At 36.3% G+C, this 8,557-nt stretch overlaps 1 protein-coding gene across 2 annotated transcripts in view; it reads right to left on the bottom strand.

Annotated features, from left to right (window-relative positions):
• Window positions 1-4,767, bottom strand: part of itprid2 (ITPR interacting domain containing 2) — a 41,794-nt gene extending 37,027 nt beyond the window's left edge. The window contains exon 1 of one of the 2 annotated variants that reach the window (XM_016669026.1): window positions 4,630-4,767. The gene's annotated coding sequence lies outside the window, so the exon portion shown is untranslated. The remainder of the gene's footprint in view (window positions 1-4,629) is intronic. The other variant, XM_007547223.2, reaches the window with a different exon arrangement.
• Window positions 4,768-8,557: the final 3,790 nt, after the last annotated feature.

Here is an 8,557-nt window from a genome sequence, read left to right as displayed (position 1 = left end):
ATGTAAGATTATTTATTTATTTAGTCGATGGGGAAAACAGATGAACCTCACGCACGGTTGCATTTACCGTCTTGATCAGGTAAGTGAGCAGTAAAGATCAACTTTCGGGGTCTGATTCAAAGCAAATATTTACTATTCCAATGACTATGTTGATTTTTCACTGCAAGTACAACTGTTTGGAAAAATCGTTTCCTCATTAAACAAAATGACTGTTTCTTATAAATCAGCTGATTGAAAACATTTACGGTTGGATTTATTCATGCTAAAAAAATTAAAATAAAATAAAAAAAAAAAGACATTCCGCTAAATTATTTTACTTTAATCTATTTCTATCTATTTCTAAAATTCATTATAGTTTAAATATTTATTTTCCCATTTGGGAATATAGATATTGGGTTCTTTTTTTTTTATTTCTTTGTATATTTTTCCTATTTTTTCCTATTCCAACAAATTTCATTTTGACGTAAAGTTTGAATGTGAATAAAATCGTCGTTTCACTCCGTCAGCTACATTTATGTCCCTCAACATGTCACATAAAAACAAAAGGTATGTCTTTTTCATCTTTTTTCACCATCAAGCAGACATTAGCAACATTTCAGAGGAAATTACAGAAAACATTTTCTAACTCAGGTTAGTCGTGACTTTTAATTTTCCTTTTTAATTGTACAAAACAAGTTTCTCCTTTCAACACAAGTTGGCTGAAATTTAATCATCTTGTCTTGTAAACATATCCACTATAATTACAAACCCCAGTTTTCTTGTTCTAGTCTGTTTATGCTCTATTGCCTAAAAAAAATGTTCCCAAAACTAATAGGCAGGAATTTTAAATCCAGCTTTGAAAATCAGCAGACAAAATCCAAACACACTCAGAAGAGGCCCAATAATCAGCGAAAGAAAAATGGATCTATTTTGACAGTCAATTCATCACATCCACACTAATCCTGCAGAAATAAGAAACTCCCAGACTATTTCTGCAGAAACAAGAAACTATTTGTGGTTGCAGGTTTGGCATGTAACAAACTTAGGTATTTCTTTTAGCGTTTGCATTGTAAACCCTTTTTCAAATTTTATAATAAATCACTAAATGTATAAAGAAATGAACAGTTTCAAGCTGCTGTCGCACTGTTTATTTCATATGTATACGATTTGAGTGTGAAGCAAAAAGCCACATTTTGCTAAATATTAACTTCAGTCATGTATGTGAGGTCTATGGATAGTTTGCTGTGTCTTTGTCATAAAGGGTGGTTATGCATTAGGATAAATGACAGATTTACAGTGTTCAGATTAAAGTATTTTACACCATAGACTACATTTTCTCTTTTTCCATGCTTGACCATCTGTACATAAAATATTTCACCAAGTGGCCAAATAGCTATTTGCTAAATTAATCCTAACACAAGTTCAACATCCCTGTCATGTCAACTTCTAAAAGGTTTTAGCATACGGAGGTGAATAAACCTTCACCAGCGCAGAAAGAACGTTTGATTACTGTCTGAAATTAAGGAACATTGTAATCGAGGTGACATTTAACAGCAGTTGACTTTATGAACTCAGACATTTAAAATACTAAGTACTACAGATAACAGTTTACTTGACAAAGCACCGTGTATGCACCGACTGTCATGGAGAGAGACAACGTTTTGGCTTGTGGACAAGTTTTATATGCCTATAAAACAGATATTAGTTGTGAAAACATCCTATTGTTTAATGACGATGTCATGCCACTTTGGTTTTTCACTGAGCTGAACATCCTGTGAGCATCAGCCACTTATCACTCACTGCTTCAGAAATGTGTATGCTTACTGATCTGATAAGAGTGGCGTTTACATTGACTTTCGGTTGCACTTTGAAAGTGAAAACCAAGCGCAAATTGCACCAATTTGTGTGACATTTAAATAATTAGTAGAAATAAATTAAATGGGAGCAGCATCTCATCAAAAAAAGTTCAAAATTTTTAATTGTTAAAAATCACATTTTGTTTTCCTTTCACACACAAATCGACTATGTTAGTATTTACTGACATTTGGTTAAAAAAAATGCACCTCATCTATACATAATGAGTGAAATTAAAATAGAAATGTAAAAAGAAAAAAGAAAAACAGCAAACTCTATTGAGTTTACTTCTTCTGTACGTTTATCTCAGACAGTTTTACTGTTAGTCGATTCCCATAAAAACCGTTCCAGCTGGTGTAACCTTCAGAAACCTTGCTAAACAAATACAGCTCCATCGATAAGCCGTCATGTGAAAGCCGTCTCCATTACACAGACAAAACAAATATACGTTTAATAAACATTCATGTACAGATCAGGTTTAGCAGTGGAAAAGGAAGTTACTTCAATAAAAAAAAAAACAACCAGCCAGCAGTACATTGCCACAACCGCAGCTATGCACTGGCTCGTTTCCTTAAGTCTTTTACTTTAAAGCAGGTATTTCATCTGAGGTTTTCCATCGTCTGCTTTTTTCCTGTGCGGCAGCAAATTAAAAGTCGTACCAATTTCCTTCACGCAGTTTGTGGTTATCAGGAGACACTAATCAAACAACCTCACTGTAACATTATGAACAAAGTAATTACGATATATTTTTTTAAGTAGTTAGAACTCAGAGCACACTTAAAAAAAAGCTCCAATTGTCTTTGGAGATGCTTCCTGCATGTTAACTTTGTGATTCAAAGTATTCTTGAGCCTTCGGGCTATCGGAAGCTCCCAGCTGAAAAATCTACTTAAAAAAAGAATATTATGTGTATGTATATATATATATATATATATATATATAATATAATCAATAGTGCTGATACGCTGAATAGCACATCTAGGAAGCCGACTAAGATGAAGTTTTAAACACTGTTGATTAGTATTGGTCAACAGCAAAAAAATGTGGACAAATCTCGTCACCTGATGGAAGCAGATGTTCGTCATTCACTACCTTGCTGGCCAGGATTGATTGAGGAACCCGTCTCAAGGTATGTGTTCAATTGATTCTGATCGTAAATTTAAAAAGTCCTACTCACACCAGTTTCACGTCATCACAGGTAAACGGATACAAATGACTCCAATGTGTCATTTGTCACCTTTTATAGTCTGAAGAATATCCAAGAAGTCATAAAGGTTAAATTGTGCAATTATGCTTTTTCCCTAGAGTTAAGATTTGGGGTATTATACATAAATAAACCAAAGGATATACACATTTTCTCTTTAACCCAACACAAAATTGCTGCCATGTCCATGACTTGTGTCTAGTTATTGTTGATGAAAGTTGGTGTGCTGTGGTGGCGCAGGGGCAAAGCACAACCCATGTATTGAGGCCTGTGGTCGCAGGTTCGATTCCCGGACAGGTGACATTTGCCGCATGTCTTCCTGTCAAACTACTTTCAAATAAAGGCCACTAGAGCCAACAAAACCTAAATAAATAAGTTTCTGGACTCCAATCAGGATCCAGTTTGAGAGAGAGCCGAGTAAATTGCCGCACAATGCTAACACACCCATCACTAACAAGTACAAGCCTCAATGCAAAGCAGTTGGGTTACAGAAGATTTGTAAGTTTTCTCCACCATGCTTAGCTGTAATGACAAAGGAAACTACAAGCCAAGTCATCAACAAGTAATATCAAAACAGAGATGTTAGCCTAGCTTGACATACGGCCCAAGGTTCGAAAAGATTCTCAGTCCAGGGATCTTTGCTTTCAATGAGAACGTTGTGTAGGGGGTTAAATACCAAATCAAAAAAGTCCTTTAAAAATACAGATGAGCAAACTTGCGTATCGGAAATATTCGAGTTTATTAGATTAATTAATCAATCACATTTTTGGATGCACTAGAGTTCAAGAATGTGTTTACGTTTTAAGCCGTGAAAGGAATATGCAGTTTGAAAATGTAAAAATAAAACTTGTCTTAAAAATTCACCAGCCTTTTCAGCTAGTAATCTACATTTGTGCAGTCAGAGCCTCAAATAAAAATCTTTAAACAAAATAAAGGTCGAGCTCTGAGCTGAACTCTTACATTAAATACAAACATCTGACTGAAAACATTGAAATGCAGGAATTTCTTAAGAGTTGTCAGTAGAAACTAACAACACCTCAAGTGTTTTATTCCAGAGTTAAATCACCTGAGATGTAAATTAATTTGAACTATTTTCCTCACATTTTCTTTAAAAATCTTTCATAATATTTCTATAAGGTTATATTTGTGGGTATTGCTTAAATGTTATCTGTTAAATTTATCCAATTAGGCTCTTCAAACTCAGTCTATATGCATTAAAACTGAGCTACGCAGCAGAGTTTGCACTTAAGAGGAAGAGTCCCATGTGTCAGCATGCATTCTGAAGTTGAGCCATCCAGCCTGTTAGTCAACACTTCACATGTAACTATTAACAACACAGAAACACCACAACTCGCTCAAACAAAGTCCCTTTACAACTATCAATCTTTGTTCAGTTCACATTTTCACGACATGCACAGCCTCTGTGAATATTAAACTAACTTTTCTCCTAACTGTGCCAGCCCAACCTGCTGTTTCAGCTGCTCAGCCCTGGCTCGAAGGACTCGCTGACAGCAGCCGCAGTTTAAAACTCTCCACACATACACAAACACAAACCCCCGGCGTGGAGCCATGTAGACAAGGTCCGGTTACTCACCGTCACGTTTCTCCACAGTTCAATCGAGTCTGAGCCCAAACTGTCAGAAGTGTCCAAACTTTTCTAAAAAACACTCCAACATTCCTGCTTCCGCTTCCTGAAACCAGCTGCAGCAGCAGAAGCAGCGGCAACATGCAGAGAGTTGGAGGAGGAGGAGAAGAAGGAGGGAGAGAGGAGGTGTGTCCTTTGGGCGCTGCCGCGGGGAAACGCTGACCCCTGCTGGATTACTGCTGCTACTACAACATTAAGATTTTGTGAAAACGTGTTAAATTTCGCTCGCCAAATTTAAGATGTTTTCTTTAAATTAGTTATGTCTGAACGTTTGTGCTGAGCGCAAATATAATAATTTATCACCTTTATAGTGAGTTCAAATGAAAGGTTATCGTTAAAGGCATCCCAGATTTATGATTCTAATGCAATGAATCACCCAGAAAAAACAGGGAAAAAAAAGATTATTTCACTCTTTGACTACATTGAAGCATAATATATATTTTTGCTTAATTTTGAAGACCTAAGAGGATATACAACCACAAATAATCTACACAGAAGTGGAAAAAAATACGAAGGAATGACTCACATCAAGGTCTAAAATAAATAAATAAACAATAGTAGAGGGCCTTTTAGAGGTTCCTGAAGAGCTATTAATATATTTTGAACATCAAGAGCAACACACGACACTAATAACCTGCGTTTAAAAGACGGCACAACTCATTGTGTGACAAGAACTTCACATAATTTGTACGCTGGATTAAGATTGTTTTTTTTTCAGCACATTTATAAAGGGGGTTGTTTTTAGAGTTAGTCTGATTTGATATTATCAGAATTGTATTTTTTGATATGTCAATGATGATCAAGTACACTTGGGCGCCCCCTGCTGGCATGGGGTGGCTGATCTGAGCTTTCGTAATGCTGAAAAGAAAGTGGAAATGGTTTTATTTAGAATCGCACCAAATAGGTATAAGAAACATCATTACTTCCTGAAGCTCTGGTAAAAATCTGAGCAAAACTACCTCTACTCTGCGAAAATATTTAGATGTGCTCACTGTAGTGTAAAAATATATATTTTTTTAAATACAGAAAAGGACAAGCAATCTGAGTTTTAACCAGTTAAATTGTGAGAAACTTGTACTGTAATACTTTTAACTCTTTTTTTTTTGTTTGTTTTCTGTGCAATGACGAAAATCCAAATCCCAAAGTATACATATGAACAATTACAACATATAACAGATATAAAAAAAACAAGTTTCTGAGGGAAGTACTTAAACTAATATTACCTTGCAGTAACTTTGGTTTACCGCTAGGTGGAAACCAAACGCTGCTAAACGGCAAATTCTGTTGAACGCTGCTGCTACTTCTGTTGATGACCACTTCTACAACATACAATTTCAGGGGTTTTAACGTTGTTTTTATTGAATTGTACATGTACTATCTGTTGAGACCATAAGTGCTATTAGAACTAAGAGAAACCGTGAAACAGCTTGATAACTCAACACAAACACAACATTAAAGATGTCAGTAAAGTATCCTAGAATGAACTGGTTCTAAATGCTTTGAAATTATGTTTATTATGGGGGAATTATACAGAAAAGATTATTCTGTATTTCTTATTTTGGTATCAGGTGTGACTGGATTCTCTACTGTGAGTGTTTTCTTTATGAATAGGGTGATCTGACCTTCTCCTCGCACACACACACCACCAGTCACACAGCCAACAGTGTCGAGTAATAATTATTATTTAACACCAGAGTGCTGAGTGGTTTGTTAATTTTAGCTTTATAAAAGCAAAAAAAAAAATCACATTTATTTTATTTATTTTTTGCTAAGTTCAATATTTTACAGATAAGACAATGCTTTTAAGCCAAATAAAAATGCTCCTGCTTCTTTTTTATTACTGATATCAGCAATCTGCCTCGTAGCACATGAAGCTGCACCTTGATAAATCCAAGCAGACATTGATTTTAAGTTAACCATTAGCTGTCAGCCGGTCCACATTGATGCACAGATACAAAAGTCCTCCAAAGCTGCCTGGTTACCACTCAGCAGCCACTCTGTCATCACTATAACAACCACTGCACTGCAAAGCAGCTCGCTCCAAAGTCCACATCCTTCTTTCTGGGGAGTGAGAGCAGATGCAGCCCGTCTGACTTCCTAAAGGGGAGCAAGATAGCTAATGCTTGCCCTTTGTAGATAAACCCAGTCCTCTACACCTGCTGTGTCTTCATCAGTTCAGGTTTTAAGTCATTCACTGTAAACAGGCTGCAAGTTAATGACTACATAAAACGGATCCTAAAATCCTGTAAGTCTAGCAGTTTCTTTCAAAATAAAACCTGAGAAGTTCTAGGTAGCGTTTTACTTTTCAGAAACCACGGGTTCAAATAATAAAACATGTAGTAAAATAATATTATTTAAGTACAGATACTCAGAAAAAACCTGTACATCTATTACAAAACCAAATCTCCATTTACAACCTTCTCAGCTGCTGCAGAAAGTTAGAAAAGCAGCAGTTTGAAACTCTCATCAGCTATTTAACAGCTTAATTATTAGGTTAAAGATTCATCACCAGAAGATTACTTGAATTAAGTATTTATTAATTTTTAATAATGGTGCTGCCAAGGGTTTTCCTTTGTACTAGCAAATAATAGACACTATAATATATATTTTTTTTAAAAAGTGTTTTGTTTTTGCTTTGTGATTGTTTTCTCATAATTTCGGGGTTTACCTATGTTATTAAAGTCTTGCCAGGTTCAGTCAATTCACTGTTCATATCATCATTAGGGTCTTTCCATATAACATCGTTTCTTGTGTTTGTTTTCTTTGAAATGAACAAACCAGCAGGTGTCTCAGTGTACTCAGTCACAACGGCTTCCTGCTGAAGCTGGTCACTATCTTGGTCTCAAACTGCTGTAGGATGGCTTCCCCTTTCTTTACCAGCTTTTATGGAAAGTCAGCTAATGTGATTCTGTTGGTCACTCTGTCATGAAGGTTCAAGGTGATCTTTCAAGCGTTGGTGCTGAGGTCAAGACCGCACACTGGCAGGTCATCCCATCCCCCTCACTCACTTCAACATCCTGGAGGTAATCTCTGACAAAACCCACTCTGTGGTGGCAAGCCTTGGCATTTTGGAGAATAGCGTTTGGTCCCAAAGATGGGAGGATTTCCCCCTGGCTTCACATTTTCATTTTGATGTCTCTCCGCATTGAGGGTGACTCCAGCGATAACAGGCCTTGTTGATCCAGACGGCACCCCCACGCTGTCACACTGCCTTCGTTGGCAGATGTTTGTCTTTGGCAGAGGGAATCTAACAAGTTTTTCCAAATGCTCAATTCTGCTGCTCAGTCCACGAATGCCAAATGTGGCAGAACAGGGATTCCTGTGATATAAGGTTTATTTGCATGACATGATGACAACAGTAACAACTCAAGCATTCGCATTCTTGTCTTGTTGGCAGGATTACATTGGTTTTGATCTTGGATGTGAATAATCAACAATATTTCTTATAACTCAGAAACAAAGAAGCGTCTTTTGTTTCTTCTGCAACAGAAGATGTCAAATGATATAATGTCAAAATAGATGAGAATTTAAAAAGCACACATCTGATTAGATTTAGTCAGGGTCCAGATGAACAGCCAGATCAATATACTAATTATCCACAATTAATGTTATCATAAATAGATGGGTATTACTTTCCTAATTTTTTGCCCCCATAAGATATCTGTCACCTTTATTGCTGCGATGTCAGTCATCATCACAAAGCATTCAAGTACTTAAGTTGCCATTGTTAATGACAATGACTTTGTTGACAACAGTGACGATGAGGAGGATGCTGGCATCATCTTCAGGTATATTTTGGAGTGCGGTGTGTTTGAGTTGACAGATGGTAAAGTTTCCCCACAAAGAAAAAAAAATAGACAGAGAGAGAGAGAGAGAG

The sequence above is a fragment of the Poecilia formosa genome, unplaced genomic scaffold, assembly GCF_000485575.1.
Source record: "Poecilia formosa unplaced genomic scaffold, Poecilia_formosa-5.1.2 Scaffold19, whole genome shotgun sequence".
In the NCBI taxonomy this organism is placed as follows: domain Eukaryota; kingdom Metazoa; phylum Chordata; class Actinopteri; order Cyprinodontiformes; family Poeciliidae; genus Poecilia; species Poecilia formosa.
Note: the sequence above shows the minus strand (reverse complement) of the source record. Positions and strands in the feature narration are given on the sequence as shown.